We start from the raw sequence: 19,949 nt of genomic DNA on the forward strand, positions 1-19,949 counted from the left end.
AAAGAAACATTTTTTCCTTCTCTTTCCTATTAATAAAAGTTTTTTTATAACAATTTCATTTGTGTTGTGTGTATTCCTTCTTGTCGAGGTCACATTATTTTTGTTACCGTCTATAGTTGTGAGAATCCCAATATATATATATATATATATATATATATATATATATATATATATGCATATTTCAATCGATTTATTTATATATCAGCTTAGCAAGAAAGTGTGAACGGTTACTAATTTGTAAATTAATATGAACAGATATCACCTCAAAAAAAAATTCGTTCATCGAAATAATCACTATCAAATACGCACACTTTTGTTTCTTAATAACGCCGTTTGTTCAGGTTGTCGTTCTATTCGTGAGGCACCTATTGATCACAGATGTATTTTCTTTCCAACATTTTTGAAGTAGTTCTAAATCCTCGTATAGCTACGTCGAATTTAGAAGCTAGTGATTAAACAGCTGTGCGTTGATTAGCTTAGACTAAGCCCCTTTTTTGCTCATTGTCAATATCTTATGTATGGTCACTACACTAATCATTTTCAAAAATCCCGTCTTTGCTAGAAAATTTATGAAACCACTTTGTGTTGTACGTTCAGTAATTATTCCTTGTCAGAAAGTATTTTTTTACATGGGTGTCACCACTTATCAAGGCCCAGAGGCCACTCGAGGATAAGGGTTAATAGGTATACATTAGTCATTGTGATTTTAGCATAGTAAACAGTGGGAATTTTGTAACTTGGATTACTTAGGGGGACGATTTAATTAGAACTTGTTCACATTGGACTTTTTCTTTTTTTTCATAGGTATCAACACATTATCAAGGCCAAGAGGTCACTCAAGGATAAGGGTTAAAGAGTGTACAGTAGAAATTGGACAATATAATAATCATTAGTAATGAAAATTTGTTAAATTTGATAACTTATATGGAACGGCTCATCAAGAACTTATTTACGTTAGACTTGAAGACAACCATATTGTAGTCAGCCGGAAAGCAGGAAAACGGAAGGCAATTCATCAGGCGTGCAGTTCTAAGAAAAAAAAGCTTTGTTCATGGAATCTACGTTTAGGTTTAGGCACAGATAAAGAGTGGGGGGAATTATTGATAGTGTTTACAGCTAGACGAGTTTTTCTTGTGAAAGTTTGGCGAGGGGGGGAACATAGATTGAAGCTCAGTTGAACACTTTCCATGAAAATAACGATACATCAGAGACAAACTCGCAACATCTCTTCTGTGAGATAGAGGTTGCAAGGAAGAGAAAAGGGTATCTCATACGAGGCTACGAAGTCTATTTTGAACTCTATCAAGGCAAGACAAGTCCTTTCTAGCAGCTCCTTCCCAGATGTGGCAACAGTATTCCATCCTTGGACGTACCTGGCTCTTATATAGATAGAGAATTGCATCAGCAGTGAGATATCTACTGGATCGATAGAAAGATCCCAACATTTTTCCATTTTTCTATACATAATATGTTTATTTTATTCACGTAAATGTGGTAGTTCTTTTTCCTAGAATTTTAAAATGATTGTTTGTTTAATATTCAAATAATTTCTTGTCTCACGTATGCACACACACCTTTATGACTGTAACTCCTATTTCGAGTGTGGCCAAACTAGTTTGCAATATAAACAATTATTTTTCTTTAGTCAACCTAATAGGTCCTACATAGCTTTAGCCCCTGCCCCATCACCACAACATTGCATCCTTATGCTTGTTTTACAAGTTCTTCAACGAGAAATGCTACAACAAATTTACTGCACTTGTATCTTTTCAACATAAATACCCCTAACCAATGAACAGCAATATTCCACCTCTTCACTCTAGAGGCTTCAGATACACAGTTCAACATTTTAAGTTTTATTCATATCTTATCATAATCTAGACAACTCATGGTAAAAGAAATGGTGTAAGGTTTGTAAACATATTAGCAGCCAGGGAAATTTAGAAGGTTTTCATAAACAGTATTCCACTTTTCGGTCTTACGAACCTTGGATTTAAATTTTGTGCAAACAATATAATTCTATTGAAGGCTCTATTACACCATAAGCATATGCTAAAGATGTTTAAATTCTTATTCTTTACACACAAGTTTCAGCCTTTTCATGGCATGATCATTATTAAAAATCCATACACTGTTTTCTATTTCTATCTTTTTTATCATTTTCAAAGACTTGAAAAATGGTAACCAAACTCATATCTGATTTACACATGCGTTGGTTTGTTGTTTTTTGTTTTATGACATAACAACCGTTTTTCTGGTATATAACCCTGAATCCGGTGGTTTTAAAGAACAACTTTTTGGTAGGTTATATTTGTTTTTTTTTTCAAGTCTGTTACTATTTTACCCATAATTCGGATCCAAATATTGTACTAGAAATCCGGGTATGAGTGGACCTGGGAGCAATGGCAATTATAGGGTGGCTTCACACTCCGCAAAGCCCGCAAGATTGGGTCTCATCATCGGATATAGTTTATTTTCATATCCAGGACGTACAAATGTGTGTATAAGACAAGAATTTACTTGCTTAATAAAACACTTTATTGGACAAAAACACTTTGAATACAATTTAAGAGACGAAATACGACTGCATCTTTCTGTATATGTTTTCTTCCTCAAAAATGCACGTTATATTATGTTATTTATATTTCTACTTGATTATTTTCTGGAAAAATAAAATTTAAAAAAAACAACAACTCTCATTTTCCAACGTTTTCCTTCTTTCCATTTTTCTTTTTTCTTTCAACCTCCCTCACTTGCTCGGTAGTTTACTAACTTAAAATGTAAAAACGATAAACTTCTCTATACCAAAAAAAAACAAAAAAAAACAACAAACCAAACACTACAAACAGGCACTTGAAGATTCACAAAATAAAAACTTGCTACACAATAACTCGATGCAACATGAGTAATTTTTCAAAAAGAAAAAAAAACGTACTGGACTCGGAATTAAATTACCCGAAAAGGGTTGATATGGCGTAAGACAACCAAACAAAACTCTGCAAATAAATATTGAATCATAAAAACTGTTTCCAAAATATCTGGATTCGGCATTATAAAAAGTGAAAAGAGTTGATATGCCGCAAAAGTAAAACAACAACACGAAACAATAACTCGGATATAAAACAATAGTGTTTTTATTTTTAAGAGGTTCATTCCAAATGTAAGGACTAAATAAATAGAAAGGGAAATAAATCGGCTTCTTCCAAAAGGATGAATATCATGGCATTGGAAAGTGGTCCAAAGTCGTATGTATATCCCCGTTATTAGGGTTGACAACGTTGGGATTTTGCAATTTTGCAAGGATGTATCGACGCCTTTCGACATATAGCGCTTTTAATTCCAAAATGTGTCACCCATCTGGTACTGACCGGGTTCAATGTTTCTTAACTGCGGCGATATAAAGAGAATTTAGGTGTTTACGTGATTATGCTGCACACTACTATTATTTTACAGTAGTAAATTTTATTCTTTGATATTTTAAATGAAAACTGACAAACATAAAATCGTCTGTTGTCGATAATTCACATATTTGTTTGTAAGTTGCTGGATTTCTAGACACGCACCTGTTCAGACAAGCCAAGTAAATGGAACCCGTTGGCAAAAATTGTACATTTTTTTCGATTTAAAATATTAAATTAATAACAGTTATGAAGCAAATAAATTATCGCGAATTATGAGAATGTATAGAAAAGTAATGAAGAGAATATTATCGACATTTACTACTACTACTACTATTACTACTACTCTCTCTCTCTCTCTCTCTATATATATATATATATAGTAGCAAAGGTACCCGTCGTTGTCTGGGGTCAAAAACAGCCTACAGAAAATGGACTCTGATTTATGAAAGTATGATAGGTTATGAAAAAGTTAGTATTGTAAAAAGATAGCTTCGAATTTGGGGGTATCAAAACCAAAGCAAAATATGATGAAAGTAAAAATAAAATACATAAACCCCATAATTTATTATACCATACCTGTTTACACTGAAACACTTTTCACAATATTCAGTGGATCTATATTAAAACAAAAACTTGTTAAACTTTGTGACATATTTCCATTCTATGGAGGGCCGGTGCGAACGAACACACACTAATTTTATTATATTATTTCTTCAAACTGAAACATAATTATCAAAGTATACTTACGCAAATAGATATGAAAAGTCTTTATTTATTTTGTGCCTATTTTCACTCTACTTTGAGGACCAGGCGCGAACGCACCCCACAATTTTAATGAGCAGCCGTTCTGCCAGATCAAACATACCCATTCCTGTGTCTGGGTACATCTTCTATCATTATATATAATCAGTTTTTAAAAAATAGTCAACCATATATATAAGAGCAAATACTAAAAATATGTGAAATATTTTTGCAAAAAGAGTTCAAATGTAATTTTAAAAAGGAAGCACAAAATGAGTAGATGGTCCTTTATCCGGGGAGTTTCGATGAAATATTTTCCTTCACATCGGAGCATATGAATTAGCAAAATGCTGGGTCGCATTTTGCTTGGAAATGTATTTAATGAAACTAGAAGTAAGTCAATGATCTTACTTGATAACAACTAGTAAAACAGAGGGAATGGGATATATATATATATATATATATATATATATATATATATATATATATATATATATATATATATATATATATATATATATATATATTGTTCCTTAGAAGCGCCGGTTGCGTTCGAATAAAATATATACGTATTATATTTGTTAAAAACCAATAAACAACGAATTATTACAAAATAAACATTTATTTTGTTTGAAAATTATGTTGAAGTTCATAAATGTATTTCGAGACAAAGCCTCATCATCAGTATATATTTCTTTCTTTTTTTCTCCATGTTGTTATCAGAAAGTAGAAGCCCGTTTGTTGTTTTTACGGTAGTTTTTTTTTTAATCTCGGAACGGTACGTTAGGTCACGCGGGATTCACGTTAAGATTTATTGTTCCTTAGAAACGCCGGTTGAGTTTAAATGAAATAAATATGTATTATATAGGTTTGAAAACAAAAACAACGCATTATTACAAAATAAACAGACATTTATTTTCTTTGAAAATTATGTTGAAGTTCATAAATATATTTCGAGGCAAAGACTCATCATCAGTATGTCTTTCTTTCTTTTTGTTTGAAAATTTAACATTTCGTGAATTTATAAGCTACAATGAATGTTTTGACGATAATTACGGTTTTCAAAAGGCAAGCAATAAAAAGGTTAATCTACATATAAAGTTGAACGTATGTGTGTGTCTGTGTGTGTGTTCACGAATAGGCTCCTATATGGTTGACTATTAAAAAAAAAAACTAATTACATATAATGATAAAGGGTGTATCGAGGATCAGGATTGGATATGTTTGATCTGACAGAACGGTGGTTCATAAAGATTGCGGGTATGCGTTCGCGCCTGGCCACCAAAGTATGGAAATAAAAAAATGAACAAAATACGTTTACAAGGGGTTTTAATACAGACGTACATAAGAATACTTTGATAAGTATGTTTTAACTTAAATAGGGGTGGCATAATAAAAGTGTGGCATCTGCGTTCGCTCCTGTACTCCATGAAAATATGACACAAACTTTAACAAGGTCTCTTCATATCTATTTCCGTAAGTATACTCTGATAATTATGTTTCAGTTTGAAGAAATATGGTATTATAAAATTATTGGGTTTTCCTTCGCGCCTGACCTCCATAGAATGGAAATATGTCACAAAGTTTAACAAGGTTTGTTTAAAAGGGGTGAGGGTCCAAAATAACACCTTAACTTTAATCTTTATTCAAGTTAGCTTTTATTTATCTTTTTAGTTGAATCATATTTTGTCAAATAAATTCACCCAATAAATTCACGTTCTAATTAAAGTGAAATCCCCCCCAAAATGTCTGTACTTTAGACACTTCTCGACACATATTTTGCTTAACACTGTTTTTCCTGGCTTCACATGCACGTGACACTCGTTCGAAAATAGATACATAGATAAATAATAAAAAATAAGAACGTTACTTGTTATCCTGTCAAAAGAAGGAATACCACCTGCTCACGTGATTACGTGTCTGTTTAAAGACATTTACATAACCTTTTTATTTTTATTTATATATCTGTTAAAGCTTCTTTTTTCAGTGTACTAGAAGGAATTCAGTTGATTACAAACCTTTCTGCGTGTTCTTTACATTACAAAAATACAACCCTAAATCCGACCACGCAATGCTACACCGTTCAATACAAGGCTGTTCTGCTTGAAAAGGGTGCCATTCTCTTCTCATTCATATTTTTATCGATTTTTTGCTTTAAAAACTAAAGTAATTACGTGTTTACATTTTGCTGTTTCGGATTATTTTACTAAAGTAAGTAAAAATTCATAATTTTTCAAAACTGTTTTTGTTTCTTTGTTTTTCGATATTTCGGCGATATTATTTAGTAAGAGGGTTTAGCAGAAAAGCCAACAAACGACTACCCGAAAAATAAATATACAAGAAATAAATGTTATGATTGTCAATAGAAGTTCAGGTCATGTTTATTTTTTGTTTTGAAATAGTTTTTAATGCTATTTACTTGAAATAATTCCAGCGAACCGAAATTAAAATGAAATTTGAGGTGATAACTACTTAAAGGAATTTTTATATAAACTACACATGCCGTAATCCAATATTCCTCAAGCACAAAATAACGGAACACATTAAAATATGAATATAAATATACCTTACGTTGACGGAACTCTCTTAAATTGTTAACATAGAATGCTCAGCTGCCACTCCCTCAAATTGAAAACGGGGCTCCCCATTTCAAAGTCGCTGCCATTTTGATTTGTTTTTAAACCGGTTCTTGAATTTTAAAAAAAAAGTGTTTTTTTTTTACAAACTACTTAAAAATACAAACCAATGAACTTTTCTACCATGAAAGTAACTTTTATTGACTATGGTAACATTTATTTCCTGTATATATATATATATATATATATATATATATATATATATATATATAACATTTTCTCTTTGTAAGGAAACATGATTTTGTTGGTCACTCTTGTCTACGAATGAAAGCAAAATTGATATAAAAATATATTTTCGCGAAAATTATCTTTACTTGGATCATATTTTTCTTAGCGTAAAATTTTGGAGTATCAAAACCTATCTTTTACAATCCCCTCATTTTAATAACCTATAATACTTTCATCAATCACAGTCCATTTTTTGTAGGTAGTTTTTGAACCCAGTCAACGACGGGTACTTCTGCTAGTATATATATATATATATATATATATATATATATATATATATATATAGATATAATTCTTAACTTTTATTAAAAACATTATAATTACTTTATATTTAATCCAAATTCAGATTTATGATTTTATTCTATTTTTTATTCTCAACATATCTTACTTTGCTTATCAACATTAATAAGTAACTTTTCTCCTTTTTATCTTTATTTTCCAAGATGCATCTGCCTTTCTTTAAAAATGCTAGGTTTATTCATGGTGTTCCACCCAATACTTTTGCTGATGAGGAGACTTTGTTTCAAAAAAGTCTATAAATCAAAAGTATATTCCATGTCCTAATATTTATTACAATAAAAACATCCGTTTCCGAAACGATCGTACACATTATTGACTTTGTTGTGTTTCTTCACATGAAACATAATTTTGATTTTTAATTTTAATTTTAAATTATCAATGACTTTACTAAATATTAAACTAGCTCCAGTATATATGCCTATCGAACTTTTATATATCTGCATTACAACGAGCACTGTTTTTTCTTGTATTTTAATTAAATTAGTAATTTACTATCACATTAAAATACACTCTGCTCTTTAGTCTACTGCTCTAAATCCCTTTAAATATATATATATATATATATATATATATATATATATATATATATATATATATATATATATATATATATATTGATAAATCTCATGCTTACATATCATATCAAAAGTCACCCTGGCATTTTCTTATCAATCATCGTTCCCCGGGCAACTGTAATTATTTATATTAATATCTTCTGATCCTGTGTGCGTGAAATGTTCTATTCAGATTTTAGGGTAGATAATTTCCTCAGTATATATTTTAAATACACGACAGCTAAACCTTCAATAATAAACAAAAATCTTTCATATATTGCAGGGGATTGAACAGTTTACCTTCTATAATATTTGCTAGAGAGGAAAGGGGTATTCAGAAAATGTGTCCTATTTCGTCTAAACTTAACACCATGTATGAATTTGTATTAAAAACACGGGTAAGAAATACGCAATTCTTTCTCGCTTAGTTTACTATCGGCGATCGCGTTACTCCCGACCCCTTATTTTGTCATTTATGCCTCATATACAAATATCGACGTTTCTAACCATAAGGGAAGACGCTGTCTTCTGGGTCCAAATCTATTTTATCTTTTTTTTTACACGGGGTTCACCATTAACAAGGCCCGAATGCCACTCAGGGATAAGGGTTATTGTGTGTACAGTAATCAATGAGATAGTATTGTAGTAATCATTAGTGTTGGAGATTTGATAGATACAGGGATCGGTTTGTCAGGAGTTTGTTTATGTTGGACTTGAAGACATCCAAGTTGTAGTCAGGTGGGAAACAGGTAAGCGGCAGAGAGTTCCACTGGCGTACAGTTATGAGAAAGGAGCTTTGCTCATCGAATCTACGTTTGGATTTAGGCACAGATAAAGAGTGGGGAAAGCTATTGACAGTAATTTCAGCCAGACGGATATTTCTCGTGAAAGATTGGCGAGGGGGGACGAGAGATTGGCGCTCAGCGAGCACCTGCCATAGAAATAACGATAAAAAAGACAGGCTCGCAACGTCTCTTCTGAGGGAGAAAGGTTTCAGAGAAGAGAAAATGGCATCCCCCACTAAGCCACGAAGTCTAATTTTTACTCTGTCAAGGCAGGATAGGCTGTTTTTAGCAGCTCCTGTCTAGATGTGGCAGCAGTACTCCATCTTTGGACGTACCGAGCTTTTATACAGATAGAGAATTGCATCAGTAGGTAGATATCTTCTAGAGCGTAAAAGGATCCCACCATTTTTCCAGCGTCCTTGGCAACAGACCTGATGTACGTGTTCCATATCAGATCAGGAGTAAAGGTCAAAGCCAGAAGCTTATCAAAACATGGTGCCTCCCCAATACAATAATCACCCATTTCAATTGATGCCAGATTTGGTTTTGGATGCATTAAAAGTGTCAAGCCACCTCTTCCCCAACTGTACCACGCGCTCAAGATCAGAGGAGAGAGAATAAGTGAGAACTTTTTCATTACGGTCTTTGATGTATTGCCATAGATGGTCGTGTCATCAGCATAGATGTCAAGGAATGGTTTAAGTATGTGTTTAGTGAGATCATTGATGTAGATCAGGAAGATAGTTGGGCCCAGGATTGACCCCTGAGGGACTCCAGCATTAATACTGTGGGCTACTGATTTCTGCCCATCAACCACTACTCTTATAAACCTATCGGAGAGAAATGATTTAATGATTGAGAAAACATTTCCAGTGATATTGTAGCTGGAAATCTTGAAGTAACTATCGTTGTCAACATTTGTTGCATTTTTTAAATATGGAGGCCGGACGACGCATTAAAAAAAACAAAAAAACAGAGGTTTGCACACACGCACATTTCAGTTAGTGTTGATCTAAATTTTTGTGACAAATAAAACTGAACAGAATTGTACTTATCAGGAAAAAAAAAAGTTAGCATTCTAAAATCGGAAGTAATGAATTGCGCAGTGTAAAATATAAAGTATGTATATGGTATATTGATCTTTTAAAGTTCAGTAATGTCGATTTATGACCATATATTTGAAAAATAAAGCACAGAAAACAGGAGAGAGCAAACAAAGCGACGAACGTGATTGACAGCTTGACATGTCTTCGTCGTCGAACCACACACAAAGCGAACGTCTCTCCAAACGAACAAGGTGTTTATTCATAAATAAATGATACGTTGATAAATCCATCTTTGTGTTACTTTTGAGAATAGTAACAAAAGAATAAGCAGTGTGCAAATATGATTTGAAGACGCATTTGGAGTGCGTAGAATGAATTATATATACATTACCAATGCAGCACTTTTAAATTCTGGTGTACTAATTTTAAGCTCTCATATCAAGTGACTTTCATTTATAAAGAATATTGTTAACAGCGGAGTTTAAGCGAAAGAGGCACCTGCCAACCATTTTTTACGTTTGAAGCGTAACATGATATTGATGAAGTAGATTTATGTCTGTTTCTTAAAGTAAACGTGCACTGGCTCATTTCAGATCTCAAATGAAAAGTTGATTATAGAGGCCAACACTGACAAGTAAATGGTGGACACGTCAATTTAAAATTACGACATTTTTATTATCCCCTTTTTCCTTTTTTTATATCCATCGAGCAAGCGATTTTATGACATGATTTGCGTTTTCAATTTTACGTGTTTTAATTTAAAGCATTGACTTTGCAAGATTGTGGCAACTGTAATAAAGAATGAAACAAGATGTGGTTATTTAATTTTATTGGGTTTTGTAAATAGGATATAGTTTCCAAGGCGATTGCTTACAAACTGAGGAGGAAACTGACGCCCATAGCTAAGAGCCGACGCATGGCACAGTGTGCCTATTTAGTTGCCCACAGTATATGGATATAATTCAGCAGACATTTATTGTGAAAATTTAGGGAAGGTATAAGTCTACATCGACTGAAATGTTGTCTGAATGATGTAAATAATAAGTTACATTTGAGAGAGACAAAGAAAGACACGCCTTAACAAGAAGCTTAACATTAGAAAGAGATATGCCAGAAAATATTTGACAACCGTAATCAATATCTGATAATAAACCGCGAATGATAAAGAATAGCCGCAGGCGTGTGCGCACATTTTGTGTGATAGAGTAATTTACATAGATATAATATATGCCCTCTAACAAATACTTGATAGTAAATAAAAGCCTACAATTCGAAAAGTTCTCCACAAAAGACAGCACTTATACAGACAAAATAAACAGAATTACCTCATTTCCGAATGGTTTTGTTCTCATTAATTGGAAATAGAAAAGATTGCCACATCTTTGTTTGGGCATCGGTAGCCTCTTCTTCTTTAACAAGATCAAAACAAACAACTCATTGCTTTACGACATAATCATAAACAAACACAGGTTCTCGCTAAATTGCCGAAGTTAAGCAACGTTGTGCCTGGACAGTACCTGATGGACTACCAATTTGGGAATTCCAGCCGCTGTATGTAAGAGAAAGTCGATCATTCCTTGCAAAGTTGGGAAAACCTTACGATGTCATCTCGCCTAGCGGAAAAATACATGTCACTGGGGGATCGCTTGTTAATGTTATACTTCCATGGAACTTATTCCTAAGGTGGAAGTCAGTTAATCAGCCTAGTGTTAAAATGTCATAGTTGCCACTTTTTATCCAAAACAACATTTACAATCTAATAAATACTGCACTATTTACTAAGCTCTAACAATTGCCCGATCCATACATTGGTGTATCCCTATGTTATTTTTACAATGAACCCAACACTTATCAAGCCATGTATGCCACTCGAGAATAATGGTCTGTGAGTGTACAATTCTCAAACGAAACATTTTGTAATAATTGTTAGTAGTGGAATTTTTGTAAATTAGATTAATTAAGAGATGGCACATTAAGAATTTGTTAATCTTGGACTTGAAGACAACCATATTGGATTCAGTTGGAAAACAAAAAAACAAAACAGTGTTGTAAAAATGTGCAGTTCAAGGAAAGAAATTTGTTCATGGAATCTACGCTGAGGTTTGGGGAGATATAAAGAGTGGGGGAAATTATTGATAGTGGTTTCTTTGTATTTGCAAATACTTTAACGCAATATTTATATACTGAGGTTCTTGTAACATTCGTTTACCGTCAGCGTAAATGACACGAACTAATAGAAAAGAAGTAAACAGTCCTTCAATGTAGACGTCTTATATTAGAAAACATTTTCTCAATAATTATTTCTTCTATCTAACTACTATATATTGGAATTCCAATCAATTTTCCTGCTTCCGTGGGTGTACTCATCATCAGTAATTGAAACATCACGCGAACGGAAATCTCCCCGCTCAGCTACTTACATAATATTAAAGTAGGTATAGCGTTAAATTGTCGCCCCTTAAAAATCAATGCCTGTATTCATTTTGGAGGCTGAATAAGACATATAAATTGTTATTTATTGCTAAGGAAGATCAGCTCAAATAACAAATCATGATGTGCAGCTTTTCTGGTCGAGAGTAAGAGATTGAACAGACTTCCTAAAACGTGTATATCTACGAACCTGATTTATAAAACTAACTTTGCTTAATACAGTTTACAACGGGTCAAACAAGGGTTAAAATTGATAAAATCATAAGACATTTTTTTACATTAATCTTCGTTTATTGTACGCCAGTGCATATATGTGCCACGTTGTTATAGTGCTAACGAAATCAGGTCCATATGCTACAACTTATGGTATCTAATCAAGTTGATGGCTCCTAAATACTTCTTTTTATTTGAGATAACACGACGCTACCATAATACTAGCTGATCGCCTGGCGTTTCCCGTTCGTAAAATACGCTTTTTTTACATATACCTAACCACTTTCAAGGTCTACTTAAGTTAGACTTTAAGACAACCATATTGTCGTCAGCTGAAAAGTAAGAAAACGGAAGACAATTCCATAGGCGTGCAGTTCTAAGAAATACACTTTTCTCATGGAATCTACGTTTAGATTAAGGCACAGATAAAGAGTGGGAGAAAGTAGGCATAGTGTTTTCTTCTAGACGGGTGTTTCTTGTGAAAGTTTGGCGATGGGGGGACTATAGATCAAAGCTCAGCCGAGCACTTGCCATGACAATAACAATAAAGTAGACACAAACTCGCAACATCTCTTCTGTGAGAAACAGGTTGCAGGGAAGAGAAAAATACATCTCCTACGAGGCTATTAAGTCTATTTTGAACTCTATCAAGGCAGGGTAAGTCCTTTCTAGCAGCTCTTGCCAAAATGTCGCAGTAGTACTCCATCCTAGGATGTACCTGGCCCTTATATGGATAAAGAATTGCATCCGCAGTGAGATATCTACTGGATCGATAGAGGGCCCTATTTTAGTGATAATAACTTTATATGCATATGTATATATAAAAATGTGCATATCTGTGGTTATGCCTTCCTATATAAATACAATAGAGAAAAGTTGCTAGCGTCGGCAGGGGTTAACTTTACTTTACTTTACTTTTCCTTTGGCCTTAATTTTAACCACGTAATTTTTTTTTGGAGAGGGGGTCAAATAAAATTAAGATAGATGACCCATATCCAGTTAACCTACATCTAAAATTACAATTGTTTAGACACAAAACTGACGGAGGAGTTTGGTAGAATCTGAAAAGGCCAACTATTTCTACTTCAACATCATGGCAGCATAATTTTCGCCCGAAATGTGCTTAAAAAGCTTGCTAAAAGTCTGAATAACCTTTATGCAAAATTTCACATATTAAGACCTAAAATTCGCTTAATAGTTTGCTAGAAGCCGCAAAGGTCGAATCTTTTGAACTTTGACCCATTGGAAGCAAAATTTTCAGAAAAAAAATCGATTAAAATGTTTCTCTATGTTTGAATACACTTTATGCAACATTTCAAACCTTTAGATGAAAAATGTGCTTATTTGTTAGAGACCGCAGAAATCAATTTAAAAAATAATAAACCCCAATTTTGGTCCTTTAACATTTATTGTTGTGTGCTAAAATCAAATTATAAAGTTAGATGCATGTCCAAGTAAACTACATCTAAAATTTCCAGTGCTACACCCAAAATTGGCGGAGGAGTTAGGTAGAGTTCTCAAAGGTAAAATCGTTGAAATTTAACCCATTAACAGCTAAATATCTGATCGAAATCCGTTTAAAAAGATTTTCTCCAATTTCCAATACTCCGTATGTCGAATATCGAGTGCAGACCTAAAATTTACAGAGTTATTTGGTAGGAAAATGTACAAAGACAGACACACACACAAACATTTTCAATCTTATCGATACTGGCATGGGTGGCCGGCGTTGCCCGGGTGTGTGCAGGTGTGAGCAAAGCAAAACACTGGCAGCAGGAAGGCAGGCTCGAACCCGTACCGCGAAGGATGAAAATAACGGGGGAGGGAAATGTAACGTGTTTGCTGTTACGGCCACCGCCAAACCAGAAGTAACGTAGGCTTAAATAAAGGCTAGACAATCGACAAGAGGGGGTGAATTTCGAAAATATCGGTGAAAAAAGTGACCCTTCCCTGTAGAAAAGTGCCTAGTTAAGAGCGAAGAAATTAATGTTTTTAGCCAATTTCTCACTATTTCGTCTGAAGGGTCGCGATTAAAACGATACTGATTTTGGGAAAATCCGTCGCTTCTGTAGAAAGTTTTAGGCAGAAATGCAAACATACATGCATACATTAATATATTTATAGCTTAAATTTTTGACCCAAACCGATTAAAAAGGTTGCGCTATGTCTGAATACATTTTATGTACAATTTCAAATGTTTAGACCAGAAATTTTCTGAGTAATTTGGTAGAGACCGAGCAAGTCATTTTTTTTTAATTTGACCAGTGTTATGACCCCTTAACATTTATTGTTTTGTGCTCAAATATAGTTATTAAGTTAGATCCATGTTCAAGTAAACTATATCTCAAAGTTCAATTGTTTATACCCAAAATTGACGGAGGAGTTCGGTAGTGTTCTCAAAGGTGAACTCGTTGAACTTTGAACACTTAAAGGCCAGATTTCTTGCTGAAAACGGATTACAAAGATTTCCCTAAATCTCAGCACCCTGGATATAAATTTCGAGTATGTTGACCTAAAATTGACAGAGCCATTGCGTAGGGAAATGTACACAGACAGACACACAGACACACACAAAAACAGACTTTCACTTTTATAGATATACTAGCAGTTTCGTATGGCTTTGCTCGGGACCTATGTACTGTTCATAAGGTTACGTGCATATATATATATATATATATATATATATATACATATATATATATATATATATATTAAAAAGTGTGAATATGTACAGTAATGCCTTTCTGTATAATAGTCTTCCTTAACTGCCATAGAAAAAAGATATGCATACATTTTCACTTTGATAGGTATATCGATAGATTGGTACATAGTTAGATTGGATATATAGTAATGATTTAAAAAGTATTAAAGAAGAATCATGCGCCACCACCGAGAATCGAAACCGAAATGTTCAACTCACGATCTCCTTTGCCTCTGCTGTGAATGACTGGCCCATGAAAACATGTTTACTGCAAGGAAAAAAATTAAAACATGAACCAATATGAACTATGTTATGCATTCGTAATGCCGGCGTTCGCCCTTCAGGTGGCAATTTTGTTTTTAATTTTCACACTTTTGCACCTATTTTTCCAGGATAAAGCCGAAATATAAAGTGTTGCATGGATTCAAATACCTTAAAAATGAGGTTTCATATCTGTAACCGAAAACTCTAGAAGGAGTTGGTAGGCAAAATTTGTTAAATAAAAATATATACGTAATCATAAATAAATATATATATATGTATATATATATATATATATATATAAACGATTTTGTGTTTACTGTAAATGTTTTACGAAAATATTATGCAAGTATAAATCAAGTAGAATATCTGCATTAATATAATTACACGAAATAGTTTACCAAATATGATCATCGCATAAGACAACCGAAGCAACTAATAGGGAATTAATTAAAATGAATGTTTAAAAGAATATGCAAATTAGCTAAATCTTTTGCTAATGAATGCAATTCCACAACCTATATATAAGGGAATTGTATTTTCTTTTTAAATAAATAGAAAAGAGGGGGTTTTATATGAATATCGTTACACACAAAAGAAAAACGAATTAATATGAGTATAGATAAATTGAACTCATTAATAAGAGAACATAAACTAAAATGCTGAGGTGCACCGGGCCTTGAACAGATGTCACTTAATCTTTTTCTTAAGAAGAAAGTATTGCTTGCTTTTTTTATTATCTTAATTGCCGGTGTAATGTATAAAATTATCCCGGTAAAAGTTATACTTTTTTATCTATAACAAGTAACCTATATTTAGAATCGGGTTTTTTTATTCGATACTTATCGGTTGAATATCTGGAAAAAGAATTATATCTAATAACTCTGCCAAACTGTCAAGTTTGCAAAAAATAAAAAAAGCACACATGTTTGGGAACATATGCAGAAAGAACTCACACGCACACACACACACACTCACACACACAAAGTGACTTTTTATAATAGTAGATATATATAAAATCTAGAGAAATTAAAATATCATATTTAAGCGTATTGTACGACCGTGCAAAACCGCCGCCCGCTAGTCGTATATTGGTTTTAAGCCACCTCTGTATCACATATATATGAATCAATTTAAACCGCTGTTTTCTTTTCTTGTGTGAGTCGTGACCCCTTGTGATCGTTGATTTTGTGTTAAAATCATGACGATTTTTTCTCGTGTATACAACACAATGGAGATCTGTTGGCTTTCAAAGCTGTTATTAAGCTATATGTTGGTCTAATGTTGCTTACTTCTAAACATGTTATATCTAAAAATTAATTTTTAGATGGTAAACGCACAGTCGTTGTCTCGAGGTAATATTCACTCATCATTTTAAGAAGGTGTCGCGTGCTCCACTTCCCGACTCATACCGAAGAGATGATCAGTTCTGCACCATCAACTCAATCAGCTGAAAGTGGGTCTATTTCCGTTTGCATTCAGATATCTTTACATATACTATGTTAACCTCGCTGAAATGCATTGTAGTTTAAACACGCCTACTAACTGGCGTAGGGTCAATTTATGTAACATATATTAATTTCGTTTTTTTTAACAAGATGGTTGTTTATTATATAATATGATATATTTTTCAGTTTATCGAACATCTTATGTGTGTTTCATTTCTAGAGCAAATTTACGTGCAAAATGCATGTAAAATGTTTGTGTTAATTGATGTTTTTAGTATATTAAATGTACTTTAGCTATGGTAGCTGGTCATAAATAGGTTTGCCTTTTGGCATGTTGACAGAGAAATGACAGGCAAATTACAAGCCAATGGAATTTTCAAAAGTGGAGAAAAATTAAATCAGTAGGAAGAATGAAAGAAAGTAAAAACGCAAAATGACACGAATAAAATAATAAGAAACGGGAAAAAGCAGTAGAAAAAACATACATTAAATATATAAAAAAAGAAAAAAAAACGTTTGAGATAACGAAAAAGAATCCGCAGAAATTAGAAAAAAGTAGACAAAAACGAATGAAGGAAAGCGTAAGAAAATATTAAAAAAAAATATACCAATAAACGAATAAAATAATATAAAATAAAAAACAACAAAAACAGACAAGGAGTTATTATAGCAAAAATATACAAAAAAATCGAAAACAATAATCTGAGGACGTAGAATATTTTTTTAAAAAATATTAAAATATTAAAAGTATAAGAAACATAAAAGAAAGTAAAATATAAAATAAATAAAAAAAATAGAAACTGAAGCATTTGAGAAAGCAAAAAAAAATACGCAGGAAACATAAAGTAAAAAGAAACGCATAAAAACAGAGAGATATTAAAAAAAAACAACCAAAAGAGACATGTATCATAATATTACGAATTAAATATGACAGGGTATATTTCTATGCGTGGTGTAGAAATAGGTCTCCGAAGATGAACAGGGACATCACGTGAAGGCTTGCTACTTGCCAGCTCTATACTGCCTAACCGGTATTCCATCACCACATATCAGTCGAGAAGTCATCACCAGAATAGAATGGTACAAACAACTTAATGACCACTCACTGTTTGTCCACCAATCAGTGAGACAAAGACTAAAATCTCGCAGTAGCTTCATCAATATAGAGGAAATCGATCCCAGGCAAGCTGCCGCCTATAGGATGGAACGATTGTGAGACTATAACAGCAGGAATAAAACCCTACCAGACCCAAAAGAAAAATTCCCCCAGGGTTAAAACCTTGGTAGAAAAACCTGGGTGACTCTTAATAGAGCCAGAGGCAAAGTAGGCAAAACAAAAGACAATCTCCACAAGTGGGGCCTAGACACCTCACCTTTATGTCCATGTGGAGAGTTACAAACGATGGACCAACTGAGGGAAAGCTGCCGGTTGGGCCCCATTGCTCAAACCAAGATCTTAAGGAGGCAAACAACACCGCCATGCGATGGGTTAATTTCTATTGCCATAAGATATGATGATGGATATGTCAAGAAAATGAAGAACATAATATGAAATGGTAACAAAATAAATTTCCTGGATCAAAAATGTACAAAAATAAATTATCAAAGAACAAAATCATGCGGAAACGCATAATAATTAAAAATAATTTGAGGTGTGATAAAAAAAATGAAATAAATGAAATAAAAGAGAAAACAAATAAAAGAAAAGAAAAAAGGGCAACGGCGCAAGAGGAGAAATACCGGAAACAAGGCAAGAATCAAAGAAAACATGTCAACGATTAATTCGCTATTAGTTGTTCCGGCTTTCTTATGGGATGGTCACCTTTATTTGATTATTACGTGTAATTATAGGCATGCCTATATTCTGCATAATTTATACTTGCGTAATATTTGCTTAAAAAGCTTATAGTAAACACAAAGTTCTGTATGTATATATTTATATATGCGTATGTATATTTGTTTAATAAGTTTGCGTACCAAACTCGCTTGTCAGTTTTTGATGTACAGATATGAGACTTAATATATAAGGTATTCGAACCTATGCGAAACCTACTATTTAGGTTTAAGCTAGAGTAAATCGCTACAAAATTATGAAAATAAAAAATATAATTTCAGGTGAAAGTCGAACAATGCCATTATGAATGTGCATGCACAACGTAATAGGTTCCTCTTTTATCTTTTAGCCTTGCACACACCTATTTTTATAGCTCAGACACTAACGTCGAAGGAAAAAGTAAATCGTAAGCTAAACGTTTTTGATTCGATTCTTGACGGTGGCCCACGAGTAATTTCTGTTTAATTTTTTTTAAAATAAACCGCCATCTTATTAAATCCTTTTGAAGCTGAATATGACCTTACACTATACCCGATGGCGAGGTTCCAGCTTGCGGAATTTGAGGCTTTGAAGCCACCTTTAATTGCCATTTCTCCCAGGTCCACTCTGACCCGGAGTGGTAGTACGTGTTCGGGTCCCAAGTATGGGTAAAATAGAAATGGACTTAAAAAAAAAACAAATACGAGTGGCGTGCAATAAGTAATGCCTCTGACCCACTTCCAGTTGTCTTATCTAGCTCAAATTTTGCTTGTGCAATAATTTATATATCTACGGGTCATGTCATAAATTACAGTTCTGAACTAATTGTAGTTTCTGTTTTACAGGTGTTTGAACTGAGTTAGATGTGAAATGGAGGTGTTGAATGTCGAGCAGTGATCCGGTTTGTATTTGAATGGACGCAAAAAGAAGACATTTGATGGAATGAAAGATACTTATAGTGATTATGCCCCATCATATAACCTTGTAAAACGCTGTCGTCAATTAAACAAGGCCGGAAGTCTGTGGAAACAGTTTCCAGACCTGGTCGCACCTCTTCTGCCATTTATTAGGCATCTGTCCGTCAAATTGAAGTTGCTATTTGAAAGATCGGCGAATTACTATTCGCCCAAAATGTCAAGATTACTACAGAGTCAGTGGAAACCATCATTCATGACCATTTGCATATGAATAAAATGTCTGCCAGATGGATTCCCAGGTTGCTCACACCATTCCAGAAGCAAGAACGCGTCGAGTGCTCGATGATGAATTTGAAGATGTGCCAAGAAGATGAGCCAAAGTTTTTCAAAAGACTGATTACACAGGATGAAACCTGGGTCAATCACTATGATCCAGAAAGCAAAGCCCATTCAATGCAGTGAAAGCACTTGGACT

The 19,949-nt window shown here is 33.4% G+C and overlaps 1 long non-coding RNA gene across 1 annotated transcript in view; it reads right to left on the bottom strand.

Moving 5' to 3' along the window:
- The window catches only part of LOC145248668 (uncharacterized), an 80,226-nt gene that overhangs the window by 38,126 nt on the left and 22,151 nt on the right, over positions 1–19,949 (bottom strand). Inside the window, exon 2 of the long non-coding RNA XR_013863386.1 lies at positions 15,255–15,303. This is a non-coding gene — a long non-coding RNA (uncharacterized LOC145248668). The remainder of the gene's footprint in view (positions 1–15,254; positions 15,304–19,949) is intronic.

This window comes from Euprymna scolopes, chromosome 27 (assembly GCF_053919585.1).
Source record: "Euprymna scolopes isolate OS-2025 chromosome 27, ASM5391958v1, whole genome shotgun sequence".
NCBI lineage: Eukaryota > Metazoa > Mollusca > Cephalopoda > Sepiida > Sepiolidae > Euprymna > Euprymna scolopes.